The 20,024-nt window shown below is 38.2% G+C and overlaps 1 long non-coding RNA gene across 1 annotated transcript in view; it reads left to right on the top strand.

The window, feature by feature from the left end:
* The window catches only part of LOC122812847, a 28,718-nt gene extending 9,767 nt beyond the window's left edge, over positions 1–18,951 (top strand). Inside the window, exons 2-3 of the long non-coding RNA XR_006366590.1 lie at positions 13,656–13,748; positions 18,640–18,951. This is a non-coding gene — a long non-coding RNA (uncharacterized LOC122812847). The remainder of the gene's footprint in view (positions 1–13,655; positions 13,749–18,639) is intronic.
* Positions 18,952–20,024: the final 1,073 nt, after the last annotated feature.

Below are 20,024 nucleotides of genomic sequence, written 5' to 3'. Positions count from 1 at the left end.
AAAATGGGAGATTAAAGGGAAGAGTAAACTGTTAAGATGGTTGAGTGGGGAGAAAAAGATATGTTGAGAGATGAGAGTTAAGGTTTGGAAAAGGATGGAAGGATTTATGTAGGTTACTGACATGGACAGATCCATGAGCTTAGGAGTAATAGTTTTAGTTGCTTTTCAAAATGATTAGTGATAGAGGTATTTCTAATGTAGGAAGGAAGTTTGTTCCAAGCTAAAGACACATTGTGGTTGTAAAATAATTTACTATTGTTTCTGTTGGGTTTATGTATGGCAAGGAGTTTTTGGTCAGAGCTTCTGAGAGGTCTAGTGGGGGTGTAGAATGAAACAAGTGTTGAGAGGGAGGGGCAAGCAGTAGGTTTGTATAGGATGGAGTGGGTGATTTGTAGTTGTGCTATAATAAGTTGATGGGGGAATTCCGGCCACTTCAGTTGTTTTAATGCAATGCAATGGTGAGATCTATAAGGGTGGATAGTTGCAAATTTGGTGATTTTATTATAGGTTTGTTCTAGTTGTGAGATTTGAGTGGATTGTAGGTTTGTAAGAGTGGGAGAAGCCTACAGTAGGCCTGGTAGAAGGAATGCTCTTGCCAGGGATTTTTTATAGCCGCGGTGGTGCAGTGGTAGCATTGTCGCCTCACAGCAAGAGGTTCTCACGTTCGATTCTCAGATGGAGCACTTTCTGTGTGGAGTCTGCATGTCCTCCCCGCAGTTGGGTGGCATTTGAAAGACATGAGTGAATGGGAGTGCCTTCATTGAAGGTTGGGCATCGGGCTGGCAAATTGGCACCATAAAAAATCTACTGTCAGTTATTAGCGGACCGGAGTTCCGCTGTGGTGACCCCTAACCGGGAAAAGTCGAAAGAAGAACTAAGGAATTTTTTATTACAATACAATAATCCTAATTTTTTATGAGTATTCCTAATACACTGGTGAATATGATAGTCAAATTTAAGCTGGTCATCTATTATGGTGCCAAGGAGTTTTGTATGTGGATCTGCTTTGATGATAGTATTATCTAGTGAGGAGATGGAGAAGGAAGATTTATGAACTGAGAATGAATTAGGTAGGAAGACAAAGAGTTTAGTTTTCTTAGGGTTTAGTATGAACTGGTTTTCACTGAACCATTTTTTTGATGGTGTTGAAAGTGTTTTGTGTAAGAGAAAGGAGCTGAGATGTTATTAGAGGATGTGATGAGAGCGGAATCATCTACATACTAGATAAGAGTAGAGTGGTTGTAGGCAGAATGAAGATTGTTGGTAAAGATATTAAATAGAAGGGGACCTGGTATAGAACTCTTGGAGACCACTGTACTTACAGATAAGGAAGTGAGCCATCACACAGATTGTAGTCTATTAGAAAGGTAGCTGGAGAACCACTGCACAGTGGCAGTTGAGATTAAGTTCAGTTAGTTTTGTTAGAAGTTTAGAGTGACATGGTATCCAAAGCTTTGAATAGATTAAGGAAGAGACAGGATACAAGTTGGTTATTGTCTCTGGCCTCAGCAACTGTATGAGTAAAAGATCAGAGGGATGTATCAGTGCTGTGGATAGGCTGGAAACCATGTTGAGTAGGGTTTAAGTAGTTTTTCTGTCCAAGGTATTTAAGGAGTTGAGAGTGGATGCACTTTTCTAGAATTTTAGAAAGAGGAAATAGGATGGCTATTGGCCGGAAGTTAGCGGGGTCTGTGGAGTTACCTCCTTTGTGTAGTGGTATGGTATAGAAGGACATCCATATTTCAGGAACTGTACTTTCTTGAATTGATCTATTTATTAATATAGAGATGGGAAGGGCTATAGAGTCAGCAGCAAATTTGAGAAAGAGCAGGGTAGTTTATCAGCAGATGGGGAACAAGGTGCAAGTTTATGAAGAAAAGATTTGTATACGAGGTGGGAACAGGTTTAAGAGAGAAAGGGGTTTGTTTGTATTGGTAGCAGAAGGGGAAGAGTGGGGGGACTGGTGTTTTGCTCTGAGTGAGTTAGTTTATGGATGGTGTCTATGAAGTAGTCATTGAGAAGGGTGGCCATCTCTAGTGGTGAGTTGTTGGGGAAGGGGTTTGGAGTACAGGGGGTGTTGGGATGTAGGATCTTATTTATGGTGGACCAGAATTTTTGGGGATGGAGAGGGGATTGATGTGAGCTGTATTATAAAAGTTTTTCTTGTCTATTTAAATGTGTTTTTGGTGAGGTTCCTGATTTCCTTGTAGCTTTGTAGAAATGTTGGGGATTTGGTTTTCTTCCAGGCTTTCCAGATACTATCCCTTTTGTGCATGAGGGAGCAAGTCTCTTTTGATAGCCAAGGTGCATGGGTGGCTTTAATACTAATTTTTCTTTGGGGAGCAAGTGAGTCTAAGATGCTGTGGAAAGTTTCGTCAAATATCTCTATGGCTTCATAAAGGGGAAGGTAGTGAAGGAAGGACCAATTTATGGATGCTAGAGTAGAGTTGGAAGAATCAGCATTAAATGAAGATAGTTTACATCAGTCTCTATAAAAGTGCGATCTAGGTATAGGAATAGAGTCTCTTTGGATGTGAATGGAAGTTGGACAGGGTGCTTGGATTGTGGTAAAGATTAGGGTCATTAGTGAGTATCCAGTCAAGGATAATACTGGTACTGGTAGTTTATTAATGCAAGTAGGGAATGTGATAAGTTGTTTGAAACCGTGGAGATTTATACCCATATTGAGGGAGTCAGACATGAGTTTTGACCAGTCTATGTTAATATCTCCCAGAATTATGGTTTCATAGGAAATGTTGCCAGTCAGCCAGGAAAGTATGTTTTCCAGGACAGGAATGTTATTACCTGGTGGGAGGTAAATTGAGGCTATAGTGATTTTTTTTTGGGAAGTTTAGGTGATAATTTACTATGATTAGTTCAGTGGGGTGAAACCTTGGTAATGGTGTTTGTAAGGGGGAGATAATGAAGGTGCTCAGTTATATCCAAAACAGTTCACTTTCATGCCCTAGCGCTCTCAACTTGTATTGGACCCTCTTTGCCAAAATGGCATTTGCCATATGCCCTGAGAGCTTCCATGAGGCTATGGTTCTTTTCAGGTCTGAAGATGTCCATCCTCTCGCTTGATTGCTGCTGCTGCAGCATGTATTCACCTGAAAAAAACATATATTAATGGCCAGGATCCTAATCTTCAGTTCGGCAACTTAACAGTGAAAGCATCATAGGTTTATAGGCGTTTACTATGCTAACGACCACAAGCGCTTTTTAAGCCTAGCTATGCATACCAAATCTGTGACAAGTTCTGATATGCTTGATAAGTGTAAGTTGGGGCTTGGGAGATAACACATTTACAAGCTAGGGCCTGAGAGATTAACTATTTACAGGTTGCCTGAGTCCATTAGAGACATAGGTGCCAAACCAGGGATGAATTTCCTGTTTCACATCCAGTTGTCCAGGTTGCACTTGAATTGGGTTAGGGAGGAACTCTGCTTCACATGGATGAGGACCCTATTCCAGAGACGGGGTAATATCTGAGATTCAGACTGAATGCATGAGTACAGCTTGCCAGTCCTGATATCAAAGTTCAGTGCCAAAGCATGAGAGTAGTAACATAATAAAGGAAGGCTAAACCTCCATTTCAGTCCTGAGACTTTAAGTTCATAGCAAAAGCATATGGGTACTAAGATAATGAATGAAGACAAGACTTTCAGTAATGATACCTAATTTCAGTGCAATGTTATAACATCAATAAGCCAATAAACTAAAGAAGACTTTCAGTCATATTAACTGCAATGTAACTCTTTTAATGCTAGTATCAGTCATAGAATAATTAAAGAAAAGCTGTAAAACATAAACTTTAAAGCAGTGTACTAGCACAAGCATTTATTTTTATACTTTGATCATGAATTTATCACATCCTGAACAAAACACTATCAAAATGTACAGTCTTATTTCCCGTAAAGTTTTCAGTAGGTATTAGGAAGGATAAGTCGTCACCAACCATGTACGCAGCTATAAAAAAATGACACAACACTTTACTACTCCTGTTATGCACATCAACATGCAGCGACTGCATATAGTACAGTTTTGTAAAATCTTACCATAATAGTAGATGTCTTTTCTCTTCACTGTTGCACTATTCTTTACATTACAGATCCCATGCCAAAGGTAACCTGACTTCCAGCCAGTATACCAAAGTCTTTATGTTGCCTTAAGGTAATCCGTATGTCACACATAAGCTCCTTGTGTAGGATAGGCCATAAAGGTGATGTCCAAATGTGCCATCCTTATAACTGACGGCTCCAGTAGGAGCACCCATCCAAGGAAAAGAGAGGTATTCAGTACATCCAAAAGAGAAATGGATTGGGGATGAGGGAGAAAGTGAATACTGCAACAGTGAAGAGAAGAACATCTACCATCATGGTAAGATTTTACACAACTTTTCTATGTTCTTCCATTTCACTGTTGCAGTTTTTCTTACATTATGGAGAGTGACAAAGCTCAAAAAGAAACTTAGAAGATGGAAGAACCAGCAGTGATCTCTAGGAAGCCATGAAGAATGGCCCTGCAAAACCAGCTCTTGCTCTGCAGGCAACTTGTTGTGCTTGGTAAATGTATGCAGAGAAGTTCAGGTAGCTGCGTGAAGAACAGAGTTAGTATCCAAATCCGTGAAGAAAGCACTAGAAGAAGCCACAGCCCTAGAAGAATGAGCCTAACAAAATAAGGAATGCTCTTCCATGAAAGGAATAACAAAACAAAATAGCTTTTGAGATCCAAGAAGAAATAGTTTTCTTGGATACAGCTAATTCCAAGGACATGGGATGAAAGGAAACTGCTGATCAGAATTCCTAATAGTCTTAGTCTTATCTAAATAAAATCTGAGTTGTCTACGCACATCTAATGTGTGCAGCAGCTTCTCACTGGCAGATAGTAGAGAAGGGAAAACATGGGAAAATGAATAGACTGATTAATGGACAACTCATTCACCACCTTGAGCATAATATAAAGGTTAGTATGCAAGGACACACTGTCCTTATGAAACACCAAAAAAGGACAACAAGCCATAAGGGCTCAAAGCTCAGACAACCATCTGGCAGAACTAAGGACTAACAAAAGAACAGGCTTCAAAGAGCAAAGTTGCAAGGAAGCTGAAGCTGCAGGTTCAAAAGGAGCCTGAGTCGATTTAAAAAAAAATATAATAAGATCCCAGGGAGGAGTAACAGGCTTCTGGGGAGGCCTAATATGAAGTACACCTTTTAGAAATTGATTAACATCAAATCTAGATGCTAAAGGAGGAGATAATGGCAGACAAGTAGAGATAGCTGATACGTGGGACTTAGAGAATAAGCCAACCCAGCACTGAACTCATCACACAAAGAAGAGAGAACCAAAGGACCATCCACTGAAAGTGGATCTAGGTTATGAGAAAGATACCAAACAGAAAACCTCCTCAACTTGGATAAGTAGGATTTCCTAGCCTCCTGCAGGACTCTAAGCATGTCCTCAGAAAAAAGTTGTCTATGTTGAATCAAAATCCTATCACCCACAGTGTCATTTGAAGAGTGGACAGGTGTGGATGGATGAGAGAGCCCTTGTCTTTTGTGAATAGGGCAACCCTGTGAGGTAACTTGTGATGATTGCCCTTGGCTAAATGCAGAAGAAGAAGAAGGAACCAATGCAGTCTTAGCCAAAAGGTAGTCACCAACTAGATTTTTGGGAACATCCTCCTTTATTTTGAACAGGACTTTTAGAATGAGGGGAAGGGGAGGGAAGGCTTAAAGAAACATCCCCTTCCAAGAAAAAGATAGGGTGTCCACCTTCTAAACCAGAAGATATGGGACTATGACACAAAAAAGAGGAAGCTGTCTGTTCAGGTGGGAGGCAAACAGGTCTATTTGAGGAGTACCCCACTGGTGGGCAATGTCCAGAAACACATTCGTGCGATGCATCCATTTATGGGATTGAGTTAAGGACGTGCTCAGAGTGTGTGACACAATGTTTTGACCTGAGGGACTGTAAACTGCCTGAAGAATCACTTGATACTGGACAGCAAGATCCCACACCAGGAGGGCCAAGCAGAAAAGAAGATAAGATCTTGTTCCCCCCTACTTGTTTACATGCCACATCACTGTGGTATTGTCTGTAAATACCTTCAGAAGTCCTGGGGAGAAAAGAGTATGAAAAGCTTGAAGCTCCAGCAGAAGAGTTCTCATCTCTTTGTCATTGATGTGCTCTTTCTGTTAAATAGGTGCCTTTAGGGAGACAAAGGCTGCTCCCCATCCCACATCTGAAATGTCTGTGAACAACTCCTGAAAGGCAAGAGGGGAGTGAAAAGGGAACCCTGAATTTAGAGACAACTGCTGGAGCTACCAGTGAAGTTTCTTCCTGAAACAAGCTAGAAGAGGAACTACAAATTCTCTGGGATGTGGATGTTGAAACCAAACTTGACTTCAGGAATCAAGAAGTGCAGATGCAGGGCAACTTTACTAACAAGACGGAGCCTTGGTAGATGTAAAAAAGCTTTATATAAATCACAGCACACGTTGTAGCTGCAAAATAAGGCTAGTGTACATAAAATAAGCACAGGATACAAATAAAACAAAAAAATACAACATATATGTATGATGATGGAAATAAAATATACACTTGGAACTTAGAAAATTGCCACATTGTTTACATGACTAATTGTATTTAATTTTATTTTTTTCTACAAATTGGTTTTAAATACCATTTTAAATCATTTGAAATTTAAGTGTATATTTTGTTTCCATCATCATACATATATATTTTTTTATTTTTATTTTTTTCTGGTTCTGTTTTTTCCACTTTATTCAAAATGATGGTAATAACAATACTAATTATACAATTATATAGGTTTTTAGGGTTCTTGTACACAGACCTGAAGAAGTCTAGAAGGACGAAAGTGATCTTTGTTAACAATAGGTTATGAAAATAGAAACTGATTTTTACATGCAAAATGTATATGTATATATTTATATATAATTTTTGATTGCAAAATGAACTAAGGTTGATATATTTCCAGCCATGTAGTATATTGCCTTGTATAAAATCACAGACTTAATAATCTACTTAATACTTTGGTTAAATAAGATGTACCATTAAAGTATATTAGGGCTATATATTATTATGACAGCTACTAGGTAGGGCAGGACCAGCTCGAATTTCACACTGATGGGGGAAGGGATGTGAATTTAACATGTGTACCAATAACACTTTGTTTTACAGCACAATAAACCACTCCCATGCCTGATAAAAAGTATATATATATTTAGAAGGCTTGTGAGGAAATCATTACTCTATTTTTGTTTTACTTGGATCACTTGTCTGTGTACGTAATAAAGGATTTTCGACTGGAAACAGACTGCCTGCCTTGCTTGGATTACTTTCGAATACTTATTAATGCAGTAGAATTATATTTTTTCTATTATTACTTTTTGACTTGAGTTTATGTTCGCTACTTCTACTACTATTGTCTGATCTGATTAATATACAGTGATTAACTAGAAATATATGGACTGAAAATCTTCCACACAGAGAAGTTTCTTACACTGTTTTATATTCTAAGGACCACTGACCTAATTGTTAAATATCCATGCAAGATACCATTAGATTACATTGTCTAAATACGTTACATCTTATCCATAGCTCTTTGGTCTCTGCTTTTAGTAGCTGAAACAAAACTTGTTTTACTTTGTGTTTCCATGGTAATTGCTGCTCACCAGCTATAAACTGCTTTCTGAAGTAAAGGGCCTACAAGGTCAGATAATCTCTGCTATGCTTGGCTTAACTCCCCTACCCTACTCCCAGTTCCTCCCTCCCACTTTACTCAAGCATGATACTATCTATTTACACCTATCACTTGTGACATCTAATATCGGTACATCTACAAACTACTATACAACTATCATAGAATCACTCTTTTTTCTAGTTACCTTTTCCCAACTTCCATCCATTATTTAATATCATTTCAAACACCTTTTTTTTCATTCTTGCAGTGCTCTGCACTTTACCTTTTCTTCTGAGCCCTTTCCCTGACACTACCGCTAAGCAAATCTTTTGAAAAACTCTCTCCATTCATCTCATCAATCTCCAATCTTAGAACACAGACTAATTTTAATCTCTTTTATCACCACTGCTGACAATGCTTCTATCCAATATGCTGATATATTTTGTACACATTACACTAACACACTACACCAGCTATCATATCTCTCCAACCTGATAAATATTATCCCTTCTGACCGTCATGTACCACACCAAAACTCACATCAGATCTTCCCAACATATAATCTTATCTCTGCCATTTTACTTCCCCTGACCCTTCAAATACAAATATATCATGTTAAAGTCTTTACCAACCAAACTACAATAAAACCTAAGCTAAAATGAAAATGTAAATTGCTATATACATTTACACACAATACTTCCACCCATAAACTCAGAAGAGACATTAGCCCCAACCTTAACCACACTAATTAGCAGCCCAGACAAATCACAAGCAGTAGCACAGACATTTATTTAAATTCAAACATCAGAACACAGATAAAATCCAATAACATTAAAAAATGTAAGGCATACTCCCAATACTTCATCAGGTAATCATACAGTATATTACAAACAGTTTAAATAGTTCAAATCAAGTCACATGTACAGCATATGTTCATAGGTTGGTACTAGGCTATAGGCCCTAGGGCCTATACAAGCCTAGCCATAACAATTGCCTGGATATTTCTTCCCACAATATTTACTTCCCTGGACCCCTGTCTAGCAAGGTGACTGACATGATCCCCGGGGTGAATTTCCTATCTCCCATCCAATCGTCAAGATTTCTTTTGAAGAGGGCCAAGGAAGTGCTCTGCTTGACATGTATGGGCAGTCTATTCCAGAGTATGGGGAGTCTCTGGGTCAGGAACCTATCCCTCCAGCATGTTTTTTTCATTGTGATGACAGGATTTTGATCCCTGGAGCGTGTGGCTCTGAGGGATTGGGATTTCTTTAAGTGGAGCATGTCCAACAGCTCAGGGTCTGACATGGCCTTGTATGTTAAGCAGAGCTCACCTCTGAGTAGGCAATATGCCACTGAGTATAGCTGAAGTTTTTTTTAGATGGTCAGCATAGGACATCTGCTTTAGGCCTGTGATTCTTTTAGTGAGGTATTTCTGCAGCCTTTCCAGTTGTTGCAAATGTCTTGTGAGTTACATACCAAACGGGGCATTGTACTCTATAATGGGTCTAATAAGGGATGAGTACAGTGGGCCAATGACCTCCTTTTTTCTGGATGAAAAGCCCTTAGTGATGAGGTGTGCCACATAGAAGGATTTCCTGACTGTTGTGGTGATGTGGTTATCGAAGGTGAGACCACTGTCCACCCTGTGTCCCTAAGTCTCTCATCACACTTTCAGTGTTTAGTGTACTGCCACCTATGTGGTAATTCATGGGTACATGTTTTTTCCCAAAGGGGATAACTATACATTTCTTGGCATTAAGCTTGAGCCCATGGCTCTGGCACTAAGCATCTGTTTCTGTAAGGCCCTTTTGTAGAATATCTGCATCATTTGGGAATTCAATAACGGCTCCTAGTTTGCAGTCATCTGTGAACTTTGTTAGTTACAGTCCCTTAGTGTTGGCCTGTACTTCAGAGAAGTAGATGCCAAACAAGAGCAGTGCCAGGACTGAACCCTGAGGTACTCCACTTGTCACTTGTGTGGAGCTGGATTTGGAGTTGGCTACTTTTACAGTCCATTTGATCCTGGGAACTACTGGCCCATCAGTCTGACGAGCCTGATCTGCAAGGGCATGGAATGCATCATCATTGAACTTATAAACAAAGAGATTGGCAACCTTCAAACACTGGACCCCATGCAATTTGGGTTCGTGAAGGGCCGATCTTGTCTGCTGAACCTGATTGACTTCTTCAAATCAGTCTCCAGAGCTGCAGATGAGGGTAAAGGCAGCCCACACAGCCTATCTGGAACTTGCCAAGGCCTTCAACACCATCCCCCACTCTGGAATCATAGATAAACTTACTAAGCTGAACATACATCCATATGTTACTCGATGGGTTGCCAACTGGCTTACTGACAATCCCCCCTTATGGAGTGGGATAACAGTAGCTGTGCGCCACTCAGTGGGCATGAAGCCTGAGGTGAGGCATGATTAAACATGACACTTGGGTGAGGTGCCAGTTCATTTTGTAGTTCATGTAGTACACAGCCTAGGTTGTTATCTGGTCCCATGGATGCTGTATTCTTAGCTTTTGAGAATGTGGTTTCTACCTGTGTGGCCATGATTACCAGAATTTGGCAATCTTTTGGTATTGAGATGGGCCCTTTAGGGGATGAGATGGGGGTGAAGTTGGCACTAAATTGATCTGCCAGGATATTGGCAATATCTTTTGGGATCAGTATATTTAATGCCATTCTGTTGTAGCTCAGAGCAGATAGATCGTAGCATTGCCATTTAGATTCTTGACATAACTATAGAATGCCTTGTGGTTGTCTTTGGAATGTTTGGCAATTTTATTTTTGTGACTAGCCTTGGAGGATTTTATGAGGGATCTCAGCTTCTTACTGAGGCTGGTAAGGGAGTTTTTTGTATCCTGGGATTTTCCTCTTTTCTGCAAGAGTTTCTTCCTTCTGTTGTATAGTTTGTTTATGGCAGTGGACCACCAGATTGACTTCCTTTTTTTGGAGGAGAGCATCTTTGTTCTATTTGGGATGGCACGATTCATGCACGAATGGATGTGCTTGTACAGTGCCTTAGTGTAGGATTCAGCAGTCAAACTTTCAGATCCCATCTGCATGGGTGTCATGAAGTTTGTCACTTCTGACTTGAGTAGCATGAAGTTGGCTGTGAAGAAGTTTTTTTACAGAGGTTTCCTTACTGGGGGTTGGAGGTGGGATGTGGATGTCAAGGGTGATTTGCTTATTGTCAGACTTGACCAATGAGGGGATGACCAGTGGTGTGGAGCATCTATCTCCCATGTTGGAAATGACCAGGTCTAGGATATTAGAGCCCCTGGTGGGACAATGGATTAGTTGATCCAAGGCATTGGAATTTATGAATTCCAAGAACCATTGGGAAAAGGTGTTGGTAATCGAGTAGTTTTCCAAGTTAATGACACGGTAGTTGAATTCACCCAGTATTAGGGTGTTTGGTTGTATCTTAATATTTTCCAGTATGTTTAGAAAGGTGTAGTGAGAATCCTGGGGCATGGTGGGGGATCTGTAGCTACAGTTTGGATTGAAGTCTTACCTAGTGTTATTGGCACCTGGAGAATTTCAGATGCATTGTGTTGGGCAACTAGCCTGGAGGTGTGAATATCCTTGATGAATATGGACACTCCTGCACCTTTAGTGTTTTGGTCTTGGTTTTGTGGCCGAAAAGTGTGGTAAGAGTTGTAGCCTGGTATTGCAGGAGTGCTCTCTGGAGCCTTGAACCAGGTCTCAGTTACTGCACAGATATCAATGTTCTCCATTTTTAGGAGTGCCTCGAGAGAGTGCATTTTGAGATTTAGACTTCTAGCACTGAGTAGCATTACCTTCAGATTTTGCATGCTTGTATCTGTTACGGTGGTGGTTTTGTCCTTTGAACCTTGCCTAAAAAAGCACTCTAGGGGTGGTAAGAGCTTTAGCCAGTAACCTGTATCCCAGGGGTGACAGGTGCAGACCATCTCTGGCAAAGCATTGTGGTTTGTTGATCATGTCTTCCCAGGCAGACAGATAGTGGATCCCCCTTTTAATGACACCAGAAGCTTAGCCAATTGTTGAAGTCAATCATTTTCTCCTTATGCTGTGGTATCATTCTGGGCGAAATAGCTGCTAACTATTGTAAACCAACCTAAACTTGAGTGCTAAAAATCCATTAATTAACATTGAAATAATAAGTATTAAAATATGTAAATGGATATTTGTGATGAAAACATTATTAACAATTAAAAAGCACATATTAGCTCTGTACATGGAATAACATATCTTATTTAATAGCCATCAAAATCTCTTAAAAAAAAAAAAAAAAAAAAAAATATATATATATATATATATATATATATATATATATATATATATATATATATATAACATACCCCTTAGAAATAACTAAGGACCCAATATTAACTTGTAAAACCAAGTCAAGAATGCATATAAATCCTAAAATTTCTAATACAAATGAAGGATCAAAAAAGGAAACAACATAATAGTCCAAACTACATAAAACATATAAATAGAAAATACAAAATAGAAAATGAAGAATAGTGCATGGACACAAAACAGACCTTATAGGGACCATCTAAAGCATGTAATCTCATCAAAGCCTTCTTTTTTAAAAGACATGCTATGCTGAATTTTCATTTAGGCCTGGGGGATTATTTATTTTGAACGAAAGGCTTATTTACAGCTTAAGGCATTGGCCATGGAGTCCTGTGTTGGGGCAATGTTTGCCAACATAATAATGGTGAAATAGGAGAAGCAGTTTATTTTTAATGGTGCTTATAAGATGTCATTTAGGCTTTATAACAGGTATCGCGATGATATGATTTGTTCTTGATTTGGCAGGACACCAGAGAAAATATGAAAGAATTTATGCAATACATTAATCAAACAACTGGGTTCTTAGTATTTACCTCTCAGGTTGAGAAAAAGAAGATTTCCTATTTAGACATACTGTTGGAGAAAGATTAGGATAACAGACTTTATATATCTAAAATTTATAGGAAGCCCACATTTTCTAACATCATCATTCATTATTCTAGCTCAAATCCGAAACAGCAAAAGAGGGCTATTGTCAAAGGACAGTATGTAAGGACAGCTAGGATGGTAACTAGAGATGAGGACTTCTTTGAAGAATGTAAACCTTTGGAATGGATGTTCTTAAATAGGAGCTATCCCCAGACATTGACAGAAGGATTAATGAAGGAGTTAACAATAAAAAGCAAAATAGACAAAATAAGAGTTTCTGTTCCTATACTATCTTTGGGGCATCAAGTAAGTGAACGAAAAAGAGAATGTTCTGGAGCTCTCTCCTTGTCCGTTTAAAAGTATTTTTATTAGTGTATTTTATACTGATAGTAATCTTATTAGGTGGGTCATAGAGAAGAATTGAGCTATTTTAATGGACAATGTGAATATACATGCAAAAATATATGAGTGACCAATATTGGTTTATCAAAAATATAGCAGTTTTAAGGATATTTTAGAAAGCTCTTTCCAATGTTTGAGTACTGGCACTGGCTGTGAAGGTATGAGGAAATCTGGACAATGTCAATACTGTAAATGGATTAGGGTAGGTAATAGATGCATGATTAAGGGTAGAACCAATTACATTTGGGGAGGTTTAATTGTAAAACTAAATTGATGGTTTATATTGCCCTATTTAAGTTTCTCTTGAAATATTTTTTTAAGTATGTATTTTTTAAAGTATGTTTTTATAAAGTATTTTAAGGTACGTTCCATCAAGTATAATATTATATTTTCAAGTAGAATTTAATTGATCAGTTGTAATAGTTTTGTTATTGGCTGTTGTGTGATGCAATTATGCTATTTAAATGGACCTGTATTGTAAAATGGTATTAGCACTGAAGGAGGGTTTGTGACTTGAAAGTTTTGCTGATTTTTATACTGAGCTGTTAAAGTTGTATATTGCTACATTGCTCAGTTCAGTTTTTCTTTTTTATTATGTAGCTCTATGCCAGGGATGTCACTCCTTCTACATAGGAAAAATGGAGCAAGCAGTGAAGGAGCAAATTTATCAACATTTATATGAAATTAAAAAAGGTAAATCCAGTAATGCCTTGGCAAAAAACCTATATTGTATCCAGAGAATGAATTCAGATTCATTATTCTTGAGCAGGTCCAGTCAAGTAAACGAGTGGGGGAGGGGGTGTCATGGATAGTCCAGCTTGAAATAAGGGAGGTGTACTGAAGCTGATATTTGATGCTTTTAAGCCCCTGGGCCTAAATAAAAATTGCAACATAGCATGTCTCTTAAGAAAGAAGGCTTTGATGAGATAACATGATTTAGATGGTCCCTATAAGTTTCTTTTCTGTGGCCATGCACTATTTTCTATTACTGGTGGTTTATCTGTCAGTAAAGATGCCTGCCATTTGACCTACTTAAAGGGCAGCTATGAAGAGGATGAAGAATGGAAAGGCTGTTGGTCCAGGTGACATACCAGTGGAAGCATGGAGGTACTTAGGAGAAATGGCAGTGGAGTTTTTAACCAGATTGTTTAATGAAATTTTGGAAAGTTAGAGGATGCCTGAGGAGTGGAGAAAACATGTTTTGGTACCCATTTTTAAGAATAAGGCTGATGTGTAGAACTGTAGTAACTACAGAGGGATAAAACTGATCAGTCACAGCTTGAAGTTATGGAAAAGAGTAGTGGAAGCTAGGTTAAGAAGGGAGGTGATGATTAGTGATCAGCAGTATGGTTTCATGCCTGGAAAGAGCACTACAGATGCAATGTTTGCTCTGAGAGAGTTGATGGAGAAATATAGAGAAGGTCAGAAGGAGTTGCATTGTGTCTTTGTGGACTTGGAGAAAGCATATCATAGGGTGCCTAGAGAGGAGTTGCGGTATTGTATGAGGAAGTCAGGAGTGACATAGAAGTATGTAAGAGTGGTGCAGGATATGTACGAGGGTAGTGTGACAGTGGTGAAGTCTGCAGTGTGAGTGACAGATGCATTTAAGGTGTAGGTGGGATTACCTCAAGGATCAGCTCTGAGCAATTTCTTATTTGCAATGGTGATTGACAGGTTGACAGACGAGATCAGACAGGAGGTCCCATGGACTATGATGCTTGCAGATGACATTGTGATCTGTAGTGAGAGTAGGGACCAGGTTGAGGAGACCCTGGAGAGGTGGATATATGCTCTAGAGAGGAGAGGAATGAATGTCAGCAGGACTAAGATAGAATATATGTGTGTGAATAAGAGGGAGGATAGAGGAATGGTGAGGATGCAGGGAGTAGAGTTGGCAAAGGTGGACATGTTTAAGTACTCTGGATCAACAGTTCAGAGTAATGGTGAGTGTGGAAGAGAGGTGAAGAAGAGAGTACTGGCAAGGTGGAATGGGTGGAGAAGAGTGTCAGGACTGATTTGTGACAGACGGGTACCAGTAAGAGTGAAAGGGAAGGTCTACAAGACCAGCTATGTTTTATGGTTGGAGAGGGTGGCATTGACAAAAAGGCAGGAGTCAGAAGTGGAAGTGGCAGAGTTAAAGATGTTAAGATTTGCACTGGGTGTGATGAGGGTGGACAGGATTAGGAATCAGTATATTAGAGGGTCAGCTCAGGTTGGACAGTTTGGAGACAAAGTCAGAGAGGCGAGATTGCATTGGTTTGGACATGTGCTGAGGAGGGATGCTGGGTATATTGGGAAAAGCATGCTAAGGATGGAGCTGCCAGGTAAGAGGAAAAGAGGAATGCCTTAGATAAGGTTTATGGATGTGGTGAGAGAGGACATGCAGTTGATTGGTGTGACAGAGCAATATGCAGAGGACAGGAAGAAATGGAAACAGTTGATCTGCTGTGGCGACCTCAAATGGGAACAGCCGAAAGAGAAGAAGCTTCATGTAAAGAATTTACATCTGAAAATGAAGAAACTTTTATATGACTAATTTAATACAAAATTGTTTTTGAAATTAGTGCAGATCAAAGAATGTTTGGGCAATGTATTGCTAGCATCTTCATTGTAATATAGCTAGCCTGTGTTCCCATATTCTGTGTGAGAGTTTTCTGTTTGTTTAACCAGATAGAAAGTCTTACGAGAGCAGCATGTAGCAAAGTAATATATTCGGTGTTGCATTCATACCTATTACCTCTTAATAAATTCTTTATCTGTGTGTTTTAAAATAAAACTACATCCAACATTAATAAATCTATATAAATTGCAGGCCATACAAGGGTTAAGTTTGACATGGTCCAGATCTAAAAGAAGCATTTACTATGTTGCCCTTTCCATAAAATCCTAATTTTATTTTAGTTATCTCCTGTGTGGTTTTTACAGTGTATTTTTTAAAGAAATTACACCCATTTTTTTTGCTGCTATCCAGTTTAAAATAGCAGCTGATGCTGTACCTTTTTCCTTTATCCATACTGATAAACCAATACATATCTGAGAGATATGTCCCAACCACTGGAAAAATCCTATATAATACTTCTCCAAAATAGAGGCACAGCAACATAATTTTGCAGCTGTAGACATACTGCCATCCTCTCCCATCTCCACTGTCAAGACTACTAGAAAATGTATCCACTCACAACTTATGCAGTATATTAACTGTAGCCATCTTATCTCCAAATCCCAGCATGGTTTTAGACCTCACCATAATAACTACCATAGCTCTCCTCAATGGGTCTATATTAAATAAATTAAAGTTTATCTAACCGAATGCTCACATGAGCGAAAATCCCAGAACTCAAAACTGCCCCCCACTAAATATATATTCCAACTCTGAGATCGCACTACAGTGAGGAAAGGGCAAATATTCCCATCTTCACTGTACCGCAATCTCACAATTGCGGTTTCTAGTTCCACGATTTTCGCTTATGTGAGCGTTCGATTAGATAAACTTTTGTTTATCTAATATAGACCCTTCCTCAACAACAGTATCATAAACTAACATAGGAATGACAGCAAACTGGTACATTCACATTTCTAAGATTTATCAAAGGCTTTTGACAGTGTATTCTATCAGTATTTTCTCAATGATCTTTTGCCCCTTGACTTCACCCAATCCCCTCTCTCTCATCGATCTGTAACTGTCTGACTGACAGGCAGCAAGTAGTCAAATGGAAGCATAATATTTCCTTCTCCTTTCTACCAGCCACAGTGAGCATCCTAGAAGAATAAATATGTCCTCCTCTTCTTCAACAATTTCATAAACAATCTACATACAGTACTACTATGCCCTGGTCTATCAATATGTTACAACTCAATCCCTAAATGTGCATCCTCACCCCTACCAGTATTTCAGGACATCACACAAAGCAATTTCACTGCTATTGAAACTTGTTTAAAAGATGCCAGTGTACCTTTAAATCCTCCCAGAACAAAACAAAACAAACCTTCTGCTCTTCACTCTGTAACAAGACCACAATGAATCTTTTGAAATAAGCTCATCTAACAACACAAAAATTGAATGTGTAACCCAAATAAAAATGTTTGGGTGCCCTATTTGACAATGATTTCAAATATGCCCAACACATATTGCAAGCCATTAAAGAAATAAACCTGAAAATGGGCTACCTCTAGATAACCAAAACTACCTGACAGATGATGCAAAACAAAACACTAGTATCTGCCTACCTTCTTCTATTCCTACTATATGATACGTCTATTCTTATCAACCTAAATACTACAATTAAAACAAAACTCCCTACTTGTTACAATAAAGTATCCAGTTTTGCTGCCAACCTTATATATAGGCTCATCATTGCAGACCCCTGAATAACTAAGCTGGGTTGAGCTTACAAACTATTTTACATACTCAGACTATTACTGCACAAAATCATATAAATTAACCAAAAAACAGCAAGCACTGAAAGATACCCAGCAGCACTCCTCTCCAGGTATAGACCTTTGCTCAAACAGTAAACTCATAGTAACTACAACAAAGTCTAATAACTCAGCAGGTGACCCACCATACTCCCATGATGTATCTAAACTCTGGAACACCATCCCATCATACCTAAAACAGACAACGGAACTTCCCACCTTTAAGCCCTTACTAAAACAGCTCCTTAACCATATGTAGTTAGGCATATTATGCTCATCTCAGTAACACAATTTTACTCTGTCAGCATATACCACTTATTTCTTTATAAATGATATCCCCCTATACACAACAAACTTTTCTACCTATCTGTCTCAATTAACTTCCTATCTTAATCCACACTTTACTTTTCAATTTCTTTCTAATCTTCCCAATTTATCCTTCTCCTTTAAATACTTTCTCCCACTCCTATAACCAGGTTTTATGTCAGAATAAACCCTGGTATACTTACCCCAACTATCTTTACCTCATCAGCTATACAATGCATCTTTCCCTCTTCTAGTTTTAACTATTATCTAATAATTGACTAATGTTGAAACCCTTTACCTTAATTTTATTTATTCCTTGCATCTATATTGTAAAGCTTTTTATTTATGACTTTAAGTCATACCTAATGTCTGCTTGTTGTGTATATTACACATAAACTGTTTGCATGCTAGATATTTTATACTTTAAATTTAATATCATGTAAAATGCTGCCAAAGGAAAAATATTTGTATTATGTTTGCAGTTTCACTGCAGATCAGTTACTTGTTTGTATCTAGATGTCTTAAGAACTATTTATGTAATGTACCTTTGTGAATACTTTGTTCTGTCATAAGTATCTTAGATGTATCTGGTGCAGCTTTCCTCCCAAGGCCTCTGGTAAAACTAGGGCTTTGGGGGCTTTGTCCAGTTGGACTTTCCTAGTCAACAAAGACAGACAGACCATTAAGACTTGTATTATTTAAATACATTTCTTACAACTTAAATGGAGCAGTTTGCATATTAAATTGGTTCTACTGTGAAGCGTTGACTTAATGAAAGTTGACAAGCTGAAAGGATGGAAAAAATGGATAAAATACAGAAGGACAAAAAAAAATCTATTTTATTTATTTACTTTTTTTTCAGAGCAAGCTTCCCTGTATCCCCCAATTTGGGAGTAAACTCTCACAACTCCTGAACTTATCTATACTAACTACAAGGCTGCACCAACTCAAGGAAGTAAGAAATGTCCCAAACAAACAAATCATTGCAGGATCACACTTAGAAACCAGACCAACAATGATTTTCTGTGGGAAGCAGCATCCAGTGTTATTCCATTCTGCATGCTACTAATGCTTGAGCAATTTCACCTCAAGCTACTAAAGAGAAGCCTATTAAAGTTTCAATTAAATAGTAGCTTTCTTGTGTTTGTAAATATTAAAGCTAAAACTGCATGTAGAATTTGTAAATATTCTAATTCTTTTCTATGATAAATATATCTGTTTATATGCTTAATGTCAGAAATAATATCAACATGATGATTTACTGGTGCTATAATGTGCATCCTGAATATAACAGATGGTGTATCATTTATAAGAAATTCAGTGTAAAATGTTGATTTTGTATGCATTGCTGCAATTGATTTTCAGTAATCTGGTTCAGTAATTTCATATCCAGAAAAAAAGTGTTGACCTATATCATGTAAACTGATTATTCATGGACTAAAACTTAATGACATGAAGAAAGATGCAAATGAAATAATTTCTCTCTTACCTTGTCAGAAATTACAGTACATTTCACTTGCTTTATGAGAAAACAATTTACTATACTGTTTATTCTATCCCTGCACTCCGAGATTTTGGCTCTCTTTGTTCTCTGGAGAAAACACAATAGGATTCATTATCCCCCGTAATGTTTATCCAAAGTTCTGACTAGTATAGGCACAAGACTAGGTAATTAATATATAATATGGGATACACGCTGGTATCAACCACTATTAAAACTAGTGCCAAGTAAAAATGCAGAGTTTTAAATGACAGAAAAGAGCAGGTGACATTTGTACAATTATCATTTTTGTTTTAAGTTCCCTTTCAAACACTCTGATAATATAAGTAAGATGATCCTAAATCTGAAGCCTTAAATGAGATAATCAAAAAGAGTTTATTCTGCATCCTGTGAACAGATACTGATTTATATGATTTTACAGGTTTATACTAGGCTATCAGTCTGCAAACTAATACGAGCCTTGTTAACAACCAGAGAGCAAAATCAAACACTGTACCTTGTATCTGTGAGATAAAGACATTGACCATTATGCCAATCCCTCCTCCAGTGTTCATACTAGGCTGTTTGCCCTTGTAGGCTATTTTACATTTAGCCAAATTTCTCAAACCAGAGATAAAAATCAAGCCCTGTACCTTGTGTTTGTGAGGTAAATATCTTGCCCATTATGCCAACCCCCAACTTAAAAAGATGCTTCTTTATTTTTTTTCTTCTCAATTTGGTTTTAAAATATATTTTCCCACATTTTC

Source organism: Protopterus annectens, chromosome 10.part0, assembly GCF_019279795.1.
Source record: "Protopterus annectens isolate FY-2018-M chromosome 10.part0, PAN1.0, whole genome shotgun sequence".
Classification (NCBI taxonomy): domain Eukaryota; kingdom Metazoa; phylum Chordata; order Ceratodontiformes; family Protopteridae; genus Protopterus; species Protopterus annectens.
Note: the sequence above shows the minus strand (reverse complement) of the source record. Positions and strands in the feature narration are given on the sequence as shown.